Consider the following 17886-nt stretch of genomic DNA (forward strand, 5'->3'; position numbering starts at 1 on the left):
GAGGAGATACTTCCGCTCATTAACTATTTGCTTATGGGGAGGCCTAGTACATATGGAAAAAGAAATAAGTGAAATTGTTATTCACTCAGTCATGTCTGACTCTTTGCCACCCCATGGACTGTAGCCTGCCAAGTTCCTGTGCCCTTATAATTCTCTAGGCAAGAATACTGGAGTGGGTAGCCATTTGCTTCTTCAGGGAATCTTCCCAACCCAGGGATAAAACCTGGGTCTTCTGCATTGCAGGCAGAGTCTGTATTGTCTGAACTACCAGGGAAACCCAGTACATGTAGAGAAAGCAGAAAAATGCTATATTCTTTCACTTTATTTGCAAGTTTTCAATATTATGTTTAGGTTTCTTAGTATACTACTTCAAAGATGATCAATACGCTTTTTAAAAATTTGGCACTATATACTCATAGACTTAAACATATTTCATGTTTTATGCTATTACCCTACTATCCTCTTTGGTGTTCAAACTGCTCTAGTAGGAACCTATTCAAATTGTCTTCTGAGTCTTTTTGACATGATCCTAATAGTCGTTGGTAAGTTCATTTTTTGTGTGTGTGTTTTACTTTCTGGTATACTGAGATGCTCCAGGATCTTTCTAAACATTTCTTTCTCACACCTGGAATAAGTCATTTTTCCAAGGAGCCTTGGATCATTTTAGTGGGAAATGCTATTGAGAGATAGCAATCTAGATGCTATTCTTTGCCACCAGGCAGGATCCTATTTCTAGGCACTTTAAGAACTATGAAGTTTTGAGATTTTACTCAAAACTTAGATTTTGCAGAATTGTAATTGTAATTTGCCACCAGGCAGGATCCTATTTCTAGGCACTTTAAGAACTATGAAGTTTTGAGATTTTACTCAAAACTTAGATTTGCAGAATTGTAATTGTAATTTGCAGAATTTGCCTTTTCATAGTTTCATGGATATTGGTAGAAAAAAAATGAGATTCCTGGGTCAAAGATGAACAGTTTATTACTCAACTCAGAAGAAGCAGCCAGCGTGTCAGCATTTCTGCATCAGTATCCCCACCTTCCCGTTTCTTGCCCTGTGGGCCAGATGATGCTGCACAGGAGCTGCATGTGTGATGCTGAGCTTAGAGAACCTGAATATTTTCAAACGGGCGATAAGCATCCTCGTTCTGAGCTCTGGAGGAAAACTCTGTCTTCATCTTTCAAGGCTTTTCTCTATATATGCTCAGTTTCTCAGACTCTTTGCAGTCCCCAGACTGTAGCCCACCAAGCTCCTCTGTCCATGGGGTTCTCCAGCAAAGAATACTGGAGTGGGTTTGCATGCCCTCCTCTTTGCTCTATATAAACACCCTGAAATGAGAGCTGGAAACAAAATGCAGTCAGTGCCTCTGCTCAGAAGATGCACAAAACTGAGACACCCATGGAAGATTATATCACAACAGGTGTTTTCAGTGGATGTTTAAACTAGCAACGAATCCATTCAGATGTTTCCAGTTCAAATTGAGGACAATATCGTTTTTACTTAATTTATTGGTGTACATTTGTGTTTTCTTTACTGCACGCCCATGTCCCAACCTCGTGGACTCCAACGTAATCTTTTATTTTCCTTGTCTAAATCAAGGAATAATATTCAAAATAAAATACCAACACTAGCATTGAAAACATAAATAATATCATTACTATAACAGGCAAAATTTTTTTTGCCTTCTGTGATTAAGGCTTTACATGCAAGAATATACAGTCAACTGATAAAACAGAAATGGCCTCAGACATAGAAAACTTATGGTTACCAAAGTGGAAAGGAGGTAGGGGTAAATTAGAAGTTTGAGATTAGCAGATGCGTACTCCTAAATATAAAGGAGATCAACAACAAGGTCCTATTGTATAGCACAGGAAGTTACATTAAATATCTTATAATAACCTATAACAGGAAATAATCTTTAAAAGAATACACACATGCAAACATATACATATATGTATTCAATTCAGTTCAGTCGCTCAGTCATGTCTGACTCTTTGCAACCCAATGGACCACAGCATGCCAGGCCTCCCTGTCCGTCACCAACTCCCGGAGTTTACCGAAACTCCTCTCCATTGAGTCGGTGATGCCATCCAGCCATCTCACCCTCTGTCGTCCCCTTCTCCTCCTGCCCTCAATCTTTCCCAGCATCAGGGTCTTTTCAAATGAGTCAGTTCTTCGCATCAAGGTGGCCAGTGTATTGGAGCTTCAGCTTCAATATCAGTTCTTCCAATGAATATTCAGGGGTGATTTCCTTTAGGATGGACTGGTTGGCTCTCCTTGCAGTCCAAGGGACTCTCCAACACTGCATAGTCTTCTCCAACACCCCAGTTCAAAAGCATCAGTTTTTCAGTACTCAGCTTTCTTTATGGTCCAACTCTCACATCCATACATGATTACTGGAAAAACCGTAATCTTTGACTATATAGACTTTGGTTGGCAAAGTAGTGTCTCTCCTTTTTAATATGCTGTCTAGATTTGTCATAGCTTTTCTTCCAAGGAGCAAGTGTCTTTTAATTTCATGGCTGAAGTCACCATCTGTGGTGATTTTGGAGGCCAAGAAAAATTCTGTCACTGTTTCCATTGTTTCCCCATCTACTTTCCATGAAGTGATGGGATCAGATGCCATGATCTTAATTTTCTGAATGTTGAGTTTAAAGCCAACTTTTTCACTCTCCTCTTTCAGTTTCATCAAAAGGCTCTTTAGTCCTTCTTCACTTTCTGCCTAAAGGGTGGTGTCATCTGCATATTAGTTGAGTTCAGTTCAGTCGCTCAGTCCTGTCTGACTCTTTGCAACCCCATGAACCGCAGCATGCCAGCCTCCCTGTCCATCACCAACTCCCAGAGTCCACCCAAACCCATGTCCATCGAGTCGATGATGCCATCCAACCATCTCATCCTCTGTCATCCCCTTCTCCTCCTGCCCACAATCTTTCCCAGCATCAGGGTGTTTTCCAACGAGTCAGCTCTTCACATCAGGTGGCCAAATATGGCAGTTTCAGCTTCAACATCAGTCCTTCCAATGAACATCCAGGACTGATCTCCTTTATGATGGACTGGTTGTATCTCCTTGCATATGAGGTTGCTAATATTGATATTTCTCTCAGCAATCTTGATTCTGGCTGTGCTTCATCCTGCCCAGTGTTTCTCATAATGTAGTCTGCATATAAGTTAAATAAGCAGGGTGACAATATACAGCCTTGATGTACTCGTTTCCCAATTTGGAACCAGTCTGTTGTTCCATGTCCAGTTCTGACTGTTCCTTGGCCGGCATACTGGTTTCTCAAGAGGCAAGTAAGGTGGTCTGATATTCCCACCTGTGAGAATTTTCCACAGTTTGTTGTGATCCATACAATCAATGGGTTTAGAGTACTCAGTGAAGCAGAAGAAGTGAAGTGAAGTCGCTTAGTCGCGTCCGACTCTTTGCGACCTCATGGACTGTAGCCCACCAGGCTCCTCCCTCCATGGAATTTTCCAGGCAAGAATACTGGAGTGGAAAAAAAAAAAAAAGAATACTGGAGTGGGTTGCCATTTCCTTCTCCAGGGGATCTTCCTGACCCAGGGATTGAACCCAGGTCTCCCACATTGCAGGCAGATGCTTTAACCTCTGAGCCACCAGGAGAGCCCTGGTGAGTGAAGCAGAAGTAGATGTTTTTCTGGAATTCTCTTGCTTTTTCTATGATCCAATGGATATTGACAATTTGATCTCTGATTCCTCTGCCTTTTCTAAATCCAGCTTGAACATCTGGAAGTTCTCAGTTCCTGAACTGTTGAAGCCTCACTTGGAGAATTTGAACATTGCTTTGCTAGTGTGTAAAATGAGTGTAATTGTGTGTTAGTTTGAACAATCTTTGGCATTGCCTTTCTTGGGGATTGGAATGAAAACTGACCTTTTCCAGTCCCATGGCCACTGCTGAGTTTTCCAAATTTGCTGCATATTGAGTGCAACACTTTAACAGCATCATATTTCAGGAGTTGAAATAGCTCAGCTGGAATTCCATCACCTCCATTACTTTTGTCCATAATGATGTATCCTAAGGCCCACTTGACTTCATACTCCTGGTTGTCTGACCCTAGGTGAGTGATCACACCATTGGTGTTATCTGGGTCATTAAGATCTCTTTTTATAGTTCTGTATGTTCTCACCATCTTTTCTTAATATCTTCTGCTTCTTTTAGGTCCTTTATTGTGCCCATCTTTGCAAGAAATGTTCCTTTGGTATCTCTAATTTATGTGGCTTCCAAGGTGTCTCAGTGGTAAAAGAATTGCCTGCCAATGGAGGATACTCAGAAGTGGGTTCAATCCTTGGGTCAGGAAATGGCAACTCATTCTGTTATTCTTGCCTGGAATATCCCACAGAGGGGTCTGGCAGACTACAGTCCATTGGGGCACAAAGAGTCAGACATGATGAAGAGACTGTGTGTGCACACATGTATATATATTCAAATATATATACATATATATTTGAATCACTTTGCTGTACATGTGACACTAACATAACACTGTAAATCAACTACAATTAAAAAAGAAATAAAGACTACAGTCAAATTACTATGCTTTAAATTCATTTGGATTAGATCCCCTTTGTATGGTGATTACATCAACTGAATATGTAGCATTTTTTATGTCACTTTCAGTTTTTAGGAATTGCTCTTTTGACATTTAATTTGAACTCAAATATATAAAATATTTACAAGGTTTCAAAATAAAATATATAAAAGAAGATAAATTCAAAGATATCTAGCTTCTATTCATGTTTCATCTGTAACAAACAGAACTAAAATTCAAAGTTCGGTAGATTTATCTTTACATATATTGGTCAATCTAGCCTGAGGACAGACAAAAGTGGAAATCCTAGATTAAAGGGTAGATGCATATACAAAGTGTTCCACAGGCTCAGTGTGTTTTAGGGTTTAACAATGTCAGAAATATAGATGTTAGAAACTTACAAAAACATATCAGTTTATGGCTCAGTTATTTTCTAATTTTAATTTTTCAGTCAATGTTTGGCTTATTCAGAGAGCACAAAAAACCTAAAAAGTGAATAAAATTATTTAAAATTCACAATATTAAATCAATATATAAGGAATATAAATAAACATTCAAATTATTTTTTCAAAAGCTTGTAGCATTTATAGCTCTGAAGTTAAAGTTTAAAAATGCTCTAAGACTTTTGGGACACACATATAATGCTGCTAAATAGTGTATTAGTTTGCTAGGCTTGCCTAAGCAAATTACCGCAAGTTGGTTGGTTTAAACAGTAGAAGTTTATTTTCTCACAGTCTGGAGGCTGGAAGTCCAGGATCACAGTTTCTACAAGTTCGGCATCTCTGGAGGTCTCTCCCCTTAACTTCCAGATGGCTGCCTTCCAGTTGTGTCCTCATGGTCTCTCTGTGTAACCACATGTGTGTGTCCTACTTCCTCTTCTTTCAAGGACACCACTCAGGTTAGATTAGGATGCACTCTAATGCCCTCACTTCAACTTAATCGCCCATTTAAAGGTTCTATTTCTGAAACAGTCAAGTTCTGTGGTACTGGAGACTAGGGCTTCAACATATGAATTCTGAGAGGATGCAACTCAAGCTGTAACAGCATCAAATTCTATTCCATGAGGTCGTGACAGGTAGCATCCCTGCCAGCAATGCCTGGAGAACACCTTTCTTCACAGCCTCACCAATGGAGTACATTGCCCAACTTTTGAATTGCTGACAAACACGGAGATATGCCAGTCTTGGTGTAGCTATCTCTGTAAATTTTTTGTTGAAGTATCACATGTATGAAGTAAAGTACACAAACCTAAAGGCCCCATTAATTTCTCCAAAGTGAACATGCATGTAGCTTCACTGCCCAAACCAAGATGGGAGATTGACCTTGTCCTGGAAGCCTGCCTCAAGCCCCACCTCAGTCACTTCTTTCCTGCCAAGGTGACACTCATCTGACTTCTATCACCCCATTTTGCAAGCCTCTTTTTTGAACATGATATAAATAATATATTACCTCTGCTGTGTCTAGCTCATTTTATTCATTTCCATGAGATTTATTCCTATGCTTCAGTAACAAAAAAAATACACTCTTTCATTGTATAACATCCCATTAGGTGAACATACTAACATTTATGTACCCATTCTATATGTTGATGATATTTGGGTTGTTTCTAGTTTGGTGCTACAAGATAAGTATGTTCAGCTTTATTTTTAAAGATTTTTTTTTAATGTGGACCATTTTTAAAGTCTATTGAATTTGTCACAGTATTGCTTCCATTTTATGTTTTGGATTTTGACCATGAGCCATGTGGGATCTTAGTTCCTTGACCAGGGATCCAACAGATAACCCGTGTATTGGAAGGCCCAGTCTTAACCACTAAACCACCAGGGAAGTTCCTATTCAGCTTTAATAGCTAATTATTAATTTTCCAAAGTAGTTGTGGCAATTTGCCTTCCTGACGGCAGTGATTACAACTTCTGGTTGGTACATATCCCACCAACATTTAGTGCCATTAGTTTTAAAAATTATAGCTGTTCAGGTGTGTCTGAGATGGTTTCTTATTATAGTTTTAATTTACTTTCTCCTGATGACCAATGATGTTGAATATATTTTTATATAATTATTGGCAGTCATGTGTTCTACTTTGCAAAAGACATTTAATAACTTGACCATTTTTGTTTTTCCTCATCAGCTTTTCTTTTTCTTTATATATTCTGCATACAAGTTTGTTCTTTATATTTTCTATATATAAGTTCTTTTCTGAATATGTGTCACAAATATTTGCCCCATTCTATGGTAGAAATTATTTTAAAGGTGAATTTTACTTTAGAACAGTTTTAGATTAACAGAGAATTCCTGTATATCCCATACCCAGTTCCCTCTATTATTAAATCCTACATTAGTGTGGTTCATTTGTTAAAATTAATGAACTGATATTGATATATTAATATTAACTAAAGTTCATATTTTATTCAGATTTACTTAGGTTTTAACTAATGTCCTTTCTCTGTTCCAGGATTCCATCTAGGTTATCACATTATTTAGTTGTCATGTCTCCTTAGGTTCCTCTTGTTCCTCTTGGTTGTGACAGTTTATTAGATTTTTCATTGTTTTTGATGATCTTGAAGTTCTGAAGAATACTAGTGAGATATATTTTTAAACGATCCTCTGTTGGAATGTGTCTGATGTTTTTCTTTTTTTTGCATTGTCTTATCAAGGATATATATATATATATATATATATATATATATATATATACACACACACACAAATATAAATATACAGTCAATTGACAAAACAGAAAAAGGCCCAGAGAGATGGAAAACAATCTTATGGTTACCAAAGGGAAAAGTGGGGAGGGGTAAATTAGGAGTTTGGGATTAACGGATTAAACTGGCATCACAGGCTTTTCAGAGGATGACTACAGAGTGGCATTTTCATCCCATCACATCAAGAATGCACATTATCAGCCTGATTTATTGCTAGCTGATCACTTGGTTAGCTGGCTGAGGTTATGGTCATCAGGCTTCTCCTCTGTGAAATGTTTTCTCCTTTTGGGAGGAAGCCACCATGTGCAGACCACCCTTCAGGAGTGGGGAGTTAAGTAAGCATGCTCCTATCCTTGAGGGCAGTCACTACATAAATTATTCTGAAATCTGCATGGGAGATTTGTCCCTTCTCCATTTATTAACTTTTTTTATTTATATCAATATAAACTCAAAAGATATTCATTTTATATTGTGGATTATAATCCATTATCATTTTGTTGCTCAAACTGTTTTGGTTTTGGCCATAGAGGTTCTATCAATTGATTCCTGTGTCCCTTTGATGTACCCCCAATATTATGGGCTATTTTCATTTTGGAACACTTCCTTACTTCATAGCACTACAAATATCCTCTGGTCTCATCTTATATATTTTGTGTTCAAGTTCTAGAATAAGTTATTCTTCGAGAATCCCTGATTTTTTTAAATTAGAGAATAGTAAAAAACATCACAGTAATCCAAGTCTATGCCCAAACCACTGAAGTCAAAGAAGCTTAAGTTGACTGGTTCTATGAAGACCTACAACAACTTCTAGAACTAACACCAAAAAGAATATCCTTTTCATCATAGAGGATTGGAATGCAAAATTTGGAAGTTAAGAGATATCTGGAACAAAAGGCAAGTTTGGCTTTGGAGAACAAAATGAAGCAGTGAAAAGGATAACAGATTTTCTCAAGACAACACACTACTCATAGCAAATATCCTTTTCCAACAACCTAAGAAATGACTCTACATATGGCCATAACCAGATGATCATCACAAAAATCAGATGGATTATGTTCTTTGGAGCTGAAAATGGACAAGCTCTATACAGTCAGCAAAAACAAAACCTGGAGCTGACTGGGGCTCAGATAATGAGCTTCTCATAGCAAACTTCAGACTTAAATTTAAGAAAGTAGGAAAAACTGCTAGGTCATTCAAGTATGACATAATACAAATCTCTAATGATTACACAGTGGAGGTGACAAATAGATTCATGGGATTTTACCTGGTGGACAGTATGTGTGAAGAACTATGAATAAATGTTTGTAACATTGTACAGGAGGCAGTGAACAAAACTATCCCCTCTCAAAAAGAACAAAAACATGTAAGAAGGCAAGTGGTTTTCTGGGGAGGCTCTACAAATAGCTGAGGAAAGAAGAGAAGGAAAAGGCAAGGGAGAAAGTAAAAGATATATCCAACTGGATACAGAGTTCCAGAGAAGAGCAAAGACAGATAAGAAGGCCTTCTTAAATGAACAATGCAAAGAAATAAAGGAAAATGATAGAATGAGAAAGACTAGAGATCTCAAGAAAATTGGAATATCAAGGGAATATTTCATGCAAGGATGGGCACAATAAAGGACAGAAATGGTAAGGATATAACAGAAGTAGAGGAGATTAAAAAGAGTTGGCAAGAATACACATAATAACTATATTAAAAGGGTCTTAATGACCCAGATAGCCATGATAGTGTGGTCACTCACCTAGAGCCAGACATCCTGGAGTGTGATGTTAAGTGGGCCTCAAGAAGCTTTATAAGAAGCAAAGTTAGCATCAGTGATGGCATTTCAGATGAGCTATTTCAAATCCTAAAGATGATGCTGTGAAAGTGCTGCACTCAATATGTCAGCTAATTTGGAAAACTCAGCAGTAGCCTCAGGACTGGAAAAGGTCAGTTTTCATTCCAATCCCAAAGAAAGGCAATGCCAAAAAATGTTCAAACTACTGTATAATTGCACTCATTTCACATACTAGTAAGTATATGCTCAAAATCCTTCGAGCTAGGCTTCAGCAGTACATGAACCAAGAACTTCCAGATGTATTTAATACAAGCTGTGTTTTGAAGGGACAGAGGAACCAGAGATCAAATTGCCAACATTCACTGGCTCATGGAGCAAATAAGGGAATTCCAGAAAAACATTTACTTCTATTCATTGACTATGCTAAAACCTTTGATTGTGTGGGTCACAACAAACTGTGAAAACATTCTTAGAGATGGGACTACTAGACCACCTTACCTATCTCCTGAGAAACCCATTGCAGGACAAGAAACAACAGTTAGAATGAACCTGGAATAATTGTTTCCAAATTAGGAAAAGTGCATGACAAGGTTGTATATTGTCATCCTGCTTATTTAATTTGTATGCAGAGTATATCATGTGAAATGCTGGGCTGGATGAATCCCAAACTGAAATTAAGATTGCTGAGAGAAACAGCAACAACCTCAAATATGCAGATGATACCATCTAATGGCAGAAAGTGAAGAGGAACTGGAGTTTCTTGATGGTGAAAGAGGAGAGTGAAAAAGTTGACTTAAAATTCAACATTAAGAAAAACTAAGATCATGGCACATGGTCCATCACTTCATGGCACATAGAAGGTGCAAAAGTGGAAACAGTGATACATTTTATTTTCTTAGGCTCCAGAATCACTGCAGACAGTGACTGCAGCAGTAAAATTTAAAGGTACTTGCTCCTTGGAAGGAAAGATATGACAAACCTAGACAATGTATTAAAAAGCAGAGACATCACTTTGCAGAGAAATTTCCATATAGTCAAAGCTATGGTTTTTCCCATAAGTAATCATGTATGGATACAAGAGTTGGAGTATAGAGAAAGCTGATCCCTGAAGAGTTGGTGCTTTTGAACTGTGGTGTTGGAGAAGATTCTTAAGAGTCTCTCGGACAACAAGGAGATCAAAACAGTCAATCCTAAAGGAAACACTCCTGAATATTCATTGGAAGGGCTGACGCTGAAGCTGAAGCTCCAATACTTTGGCCACCTGATGCAAAGAGCTGACTCACTGGGAAAGACCCTGATGCTGGGAAAGACTGAGGGCAGGAGGAGAAGAGGATGACAGAGGATGAGATGGTTGCATGGCATTACTCACTCAGTGGAGATGGATTTGAGGAAACTGTGGGAGACAGTGGAAGACAAAGGAGCCATGGGGTTGCAAAGAGTCAGATGCAGCTTAGCGAGTGAACAGCAACAACAACAAAGACCCTAGCTCTGGCACTAGGGGGGCTCATTGCTACTGGAGGGTTGGCCACTTCTTCTATGCTCTTTCAGGTGATATAGCAAGGCTGTATATGTGCATATATCAACCTATGTGTACGTGCATATTTATAAGTGATTCTATGTAAGCTGATTTCAGTTCCTATATTGTTCTGCAAATGCCTGTTCCTTCAGATTTTGAGGTGGCAATTTGCCCTGCAATTGCATTCCTCTGATAGATTAAGCAAATTCATTTATATTCAGTTTATTTATTTGTTTTTGTTTAAGGATGGAGATGATGACTTCCAAGTCCTTTATAAGTTAGAGATTTGGTTTGATTTTTTACACTCAATGATCTTTTGATGAATTGAGGTACTTTGTAATGAAGGTTGAATTATCAAATTTTTATTCTTTTGGGGTATTACTTCTTCACCTTGCTTAAGAAATCTTTGGCCTTCCAAGGTTATAAGGCCATTTTTCTAAGTTCTTATCTAACTATTTAACTTTTTTATCTTTCACTTTGATCTATAATCCATCTGAGATTGATTTTGATGTGTGGTAGAGGTGAAGTTAGGATTCATTTTTCCCCAAGTGGATTTCCGATTGATTTAACACCATTTGCTGAAAAGTCTTTCCTTTCTCTACTGCACTAGATTGGCACCTTGATTGAAAATTAGGTGATGATTTATTTAGACGGTTTATAGACTCTTAATTTTGCTTCGATGGTCTATTTGTATCAGCACCACAGTGTTAAATTACAAAAGCTTTTTAATAAGTCTTGATATTTGGTTCTGTAGTGTCAATATTTAGTAGTAGAAGCCTTTTAATTTTGTTTTTCATCAAAGTGTCTTCTCTATCTTTGCTCCTTTCAATTTCTATAAAAAATTTAGAATCAGTTTGTTAAATTTCACAAAAATGCTGAAATTTTGGATGGGACTGTGTTGAAGCTCTAGAACTAATTTCTTTTTTTTTTTTTCTGTTTATTTATTTATTTTACTTTACAATATTGTATTGGTTTTGCCATACATTGACTTGAATCCGCCATGGGTGTACATGTGTTCACCATCCTGAAACCCCCTCCCACCTCCCTTCCCATCCCATCCCTCTGGGTCATCCCAGTGCACCAGCCCCGAGCTTGCATCGAACCTGGACTGGCGATTCATTTCACATAAAATAATTTGCATGTTTCAATGCCATTTTCTCATATCATCCCACCCTCGCCCTCTCCCACAGAGTCCAAAAGACTGTTCTATACATCTGTGTTTTTTTTTTGCTATCTCTCATATAGGGTTGTCGTTATTCTTTCAGTCCATGAATATGGTATATCCCTCTGTTTAGTCTGTTCTTTTCAAATTTGCTTTTAGATTTTTCTGTACTGATTTTACATCTATCTCAGTAAATTAATTCCCAGGTAGTTGATATTTTTGGTTCATTATAAATTACTTTTAAAGTTCATTTGACATTTGTTTTTGTCAGTACACAGAATAAAAGCTAAGTTTTATATTTTCCTTTTAACTAGTTACCTTGCTAATTTAAGTCTAATAGTTTGATCTTTAAAATTTTTCTATGTATTGGGTTGGCCAAAAGTTCCTTTTGTTTTTAAGTAAAAGACACATTTTTCATTTTTACCAAGAACTTTCTTGAACAATGTATTCACTATTTTATTCCACTATCTTCTGCCACTTTTCAGACAACTTCATAATTTCATCTTCTGAAAACTTTGTATCTTTTTGGGCAAAAAACTGTTCCAGATGCCTTTTACAGTCTTCCAGGGAACTGAAATATTTTCCATTAAGAGAATTTTGTAAGGACCAAAATAGGTGCAATGTCTGGTGCATATGGTGGATGAATCAGAACTTCCCACCCAAGCTGTAACAGTTTCTGCCTGGTCATCAAAGAAACATGTGTTTTTTGCATTATCCTGATTGAAGATTATGCATATTCTATTGACTAATTCAGGATGGTTCCCACTGAGTGAAACTTTCAGCTCGTCTAATTGGAGTTGGTACTTGCCGGAATCAATCATTTGGTTTTCTGGAAGGAGCTCATAATAGAGGACTCTCTTCCATATACACAGCATCACCTTCTTTGGAAAAAGTCTGGCCTTTGGTGTGATCGGTGGTGGTTCATATCACCTGCCCCACAATCTATTCCATTCCACATTATTGTACAGTATTTGCTTTTCATCACCCAACAATTTGTTTGAAAAACAGAACATTTTGATTATGTTTCAGTAGAGAATCACACAGAGAAATATAGTCAAGAAGATTTTTTTTTTCACTTAGCTTATTTGGAACCCAAACATCAAAGTGATTACCATAACCAAGCTGATGGGAATGATAGTCAGTGCTTGATTTGGATATTTTGAGTCTGTTAGCTATCTTCCATGTGCTGTGCCGTGTGCTTAGTCACTCAGCAGTGTCTGACTCTTTGCAACCCTATGAACTGTAGCCTACAGGCTCTTCTGTCCATTGGGATTCTCTAGGCAAGAATATTGGAGTGGGTTGCCATGCCTCCTCCAGGGGATTTTCCCAACCCAGGGATCAAAGACATGTCTCTCACATGGTAGGCTGATTCTTTACCATCTGAGCCACCAGCTATCATATTGTTTGTTCTCAATTAATGTCTCGAATTTGATCCCTATCAACTTCAACTGGGTTACTCGACCATGGAGCTTCATCCAGGGAGAAATCTCCAGCATTATCTGTGAATAATGGCAGTTACAGTCCTTCTTTGGCAGCCCTTGTTGCTTTTCTTTTGCTTTTTACAGTGAGAGACTTCTATCATGTTGAATAAAGTAAGCATTCTTATTTTATTCTCGATATCAGAGGGTAAAACATACTCTTTCAACTTTAAGTAAGACATTTACTGTGTAGTCTTTTTATAGGTAATATAATTGATTATATTATGCCAATCAATGATAAGCAATATGTAACAAGAAATTACTTTTCATTCCTAATTTAATAAAATTATACATATATATTTATGTATTATGTATATGTATATTTACATATAATGAGTTGTACATTTTTTTAAATGTTGTTCTGTTGGGTTTTCCCCCTTATTTAGTTAATGTGGTTAATTGAATTAATTGATTTCATATTTTTAAAAAATTTACACTCATGGATTAAATTCAATTTAATCACAATATTTATATTCTATAGTTTGATTTACTAACTTTTTGTAGGTGTTTCACATATATGTTTTGGGAGAAATTTTATTGCAATTTTTCTTTCCTGCAATATTCTCACCAAGTACTGATATCAAGGCTATGCCAGCCTCATAAAACATTTAGAAAGTATACATTCCTTATAAGTCTCTTGAAAAGTTTGCAAAAGATTGATATTAAATATTTGAAAGAATTTACAAAAGAAATCATCTGGTTCTGGAGATTTTTTTGTGAAAAGGTTTCAATTATGGACCATAGTAGACTATAGCTGTAGGAGCATTTGGATTTTGTTTGTTAATATGCCATTTCTGGAAAATCGGATTTTTAAAGAATTTTGCTCATTTAATCTTAGTATCTTTTTAATTTATGTAAGATCTCTAGGGAAGACCTTTGTTTAGTTCTTAAAATTGGCAATTTATGTCTTCTCTCTTTATTCATCTTGATCAAATTCTTCAGAGATTTATTAACTTGATTAGCTTTTCCAGATATCAATTTTTGCCTTTTAAAAATTCTTGATTTTTTATTTTATATTTTATTTATTTCTGCTTTTCTTTTCTTTCTCAAGTCCTCTCTTCTAATTTTTTGAACTTTAAGTTTCTCTTTCTTTATTCTTCTTCTTTTTCTGTTTGACTTCCTGATTTAGGTTGACAAATCAATTTTGTACACCATCAGGGGCCTAGTCTGTAATGGCTTGATAAATCATTTCTGAAATAAAATATTAAAACTGTCTTATGATCATAGTAGTGATTAACTATAAGACATAGTCATTAAAACAACCTAAAATATTAGAATTCATAATCATAATCAAATAAATTATTAGCCATAATACATAATCATTTTTAGTTAATAATATACTATAAATATTTTTTCACAATACATTAACTTTTATAGTAAAATTTTTAATGGTTGTATAGTGTCATAGTATAAGATCAAAGTATGCTTTCCATTACATTAATAGTCAATTTATATTGTTGGATAAGTCAGTTGTTTCTAATTTTTACTACTAATTCACTAATTGTACTCTAATTTAATGAGTAGATATGCTCATCAAAATTATATGGATCTAATTTTTATGAATTAATGGTTAATATGGAGAGAACAAGTATGATTACTTATTGTGTTAAAAGGAAGAATTTGTTTTCTAAAATATTTGCTCCCAAAGTCTAAATGTTTACAGAATAGTTTGTCTTAAAGTTGGCTGATATCTGTGATGTCATTCTGTTCACTTAATTTAGCAGTTTTTTCCTCTCTCTCTAACACAACCATATGCACTACTTTATATTTTTGGATTTGGCACATTTACCTCATGTAACAACAGGTTAATAGATAACGCTATCCCAAGAGGTATGGAATAGCCACTCTATTACTTGAAATAGGCTGGCCAGGACCACTGAAGGGTTAACTACAGATTATAAACTGCTTAAGAAATGAAAAATGTTCTGCAAATGCCAAGGTTATTAAGGCACTTAACAGCATATGTCAGAAAGTGGAAATTTTTCTGCCAAGGCATCAAATCCTCAAATTTCAATTTAATTCAACAAACACTTATTGAATACAAATGATTACAGGACTGGTAAAGGTCAATTTTCATTCCAATCCCAACGAAGGGCAATGCCAAAGAATGTTCAAACTACTGCACAATTGCACTCATTTTGCATGCTAGCAAGGTAATGCTCAAACCTTCAAGTAAGGTTTCAGGAGTCTGTGAACTGAGAAATTCCAGATGTACAAGCTGGATTTAGAAAAGCCAGAGGAACCAGAGACCAAATTGATAACATCTGCTGGATCATAGAAAAAGCAAGGGAATTCCATAAAAATATATACTTCTCCTTCATTGACTACATTAAAGCCTTTGACTGTGTGGATCACAACAAACTGGAAAATTCTTAAAGAGATGGGAATAACAGACCACCTTACTTGGCTCTTGAAGAAGCAACAGAACCAGACGTGGAACAGACTGGTTCAAAATTAGGAAAGGAGTGTGTCAAGGCTGTATATTGTCACCCTGCTTATTTAACTTATATGCACAGTACATCTTGCAAAATGCTGGGCTGGATGAAGCACAGGCTGGAATCAAGATTGCTGGGAGAAATATCAACAACCTCAGATATACAGATGATATCACTCTAATGACAGAAAGCAAAGAGGAACTAAAGAGCCTCTTGATGACGGTGAAAAAGGAGAGCAAAAAAGCTGGCTTCAAATTCAAAATTCAAAAAGCTAAGGTTATGGCATCTGAGCCCATCACTTCATGGCAAATAGATGGAGAAACAGTGGAAACAGTGACAGACTTTAAATTTTGGGCTCCGAAATCACTGCAGGTGGTGACTGCAGCCATGAAGTTAAAAGACACTTGAAGTTTAACCATGACCAAATTAGACAGTGCATTAAAAAGCAGACACATTACTTTGCTGGCAAAGGTTCATATAGTCAAAGTTATAGTTTTTCCAGTAGTCATGTACAGGAGTGAAATTTGGACTATAAAGAAAGATGAACACCGAAGCACTGGTGTTTTTGAATTGTGGTGCTGGAGAAGACTCTTGAGAGGCCCTCGGACTGCAAGGAGGTCAAACCAGTCAATCCTGAAGGAAATCCACCATGAATATGCATTGGAAGGATTGATGCTAAAGCTCCAATACTTTAGCCACCTGATACGTTGAAATGACTTATTGGAAAAGATCTTTATGCTGGGAAAAATAGAAGGTAAGAAGAGAAGGTGTTGACAGAGAATGAGATGGTTGAGTGGCATCACCAACTCAATGGACCTGAATTTGAGCAAGCTCTGGGGGATAGTTCATGGGATTCTCTAGGAAGGATACTGAAGTGGTTTGTGATTCCCTTCTCCAGTGGACTACATTTTGTCAGAACTCTCCATGACTTGTCTGTCTTGGGTGGCCCTACACAGCATGGGTCATAGTTTCATTGAGTTAGGCAAGGAGGTGGTCCATGTGATCAATTTGATTAGTTTTCTGTGATTGTGGTTTTCATTCTGTCTGCCCTCTGAAAGATAAGGATCAGAGGCTTATGGTGGTGGTGGTCTAGTCACTAAGTCATGTCTGACTCTTGCAATCCCATGGACTGTAGCCTGCCAGGCTCCTCTGTCCATGGGATTCTCCAGGCAAGAATACTGGAGTGGGTTGCCATTTCCTTCTCCAGGAGATCTTCCCAACCCAGAAATCAAACCCAGGTTTCCTGCATTGCAGGCAGATGATTTACCAACTGAGCTATGAGGGAAACCTTATGGAATAGGCTTATGGAGGTATACTAACTGAGGAAATCTGGGTCTTGTTCCGATGCATGGAGCCATGTTCAGTAAATCTTTAATCCAATTTTCTGTTGATGGGCAGAGCTCTGTTCCCTCACTATTGTTTGACATTGGACCAAACTATGGTGGAGGTAATAAAGATAATGGCGACCTCCTTCAAAAGATCCTGTGCGCCACTGCCACACTCAGTACCCCTGACCCTGCAGCAGGCCACTGCTGACCCATGGCTCCACCAGAGACTCCTAGACACTCACAGAGAAGTCTGGCTCAGTCTCCTGTGGGATCACTGCTCCTTTCTCCTGGCTCCTGGTGCACACAAAGTTTTGTTTGTGCCCTCCTTTCATCTTCATTGGAAGGACTGATGCTGAAGCTGAAACTCCAATACTTTGGCCACCTGGTGTGAAGAACTGACTCCTTGAAAAAGACTCTGATGCTGGCAAAGATTGAAGGCAGGAGGAGAAGGGAATGACAGATGATAAGATGGTTGGATGGCATCACTACACAATGGACATGAGTTTGAACAAGTACTGGGAGTTGGTGATGAACAGGGAAGCCTGGTGTGCTGCAGTCCATGGGGTTGAAAAGAGTCAGACACGTCTGAGCAACTAAACTGAACTGAACTGGGGGATAATGAAGGACAGGGAAGCTTGGCATGCTGCAGGCCATGGGGAGCAAAGAGTTGGACATGACTTAGCTACAGAGGAACAATGTATGATTTTCAAAATTTGTAGACAAAAATGAACAAAACTTGTTCCTCCCCTTAAGAGGTTCACTGTTTAGTGCCTGGATAGACAGACACACAGCTTATTATTATAGAGGCTACATCCAAAAAGTTCCTCAAAGTGGTAGAAACTGAGTGCTATAGATGTCAGAGTTGGAAGGTACTTCCAACTGGAGTTAATTAGAAATTGAATAATGGTTGAGGAGGTGTTTGATCTGGTCCTTGAAGGAT

Source organism: Budorcas taxicolor, chromosome 14 (genome assembly GCF_023091745.1).
Source record: "Budorcas taxicolor isolate Tak-1 chromosome 14, Takin1.1, whole genome shotgun sequence".
Taxonomy (NCBI): domain Eukaryota; kingdom Metazoa; phylum Chordata; class Mammalia; order Artiodactyla; family Bovidae; genus Budorcas; species Budorcas taxicolor.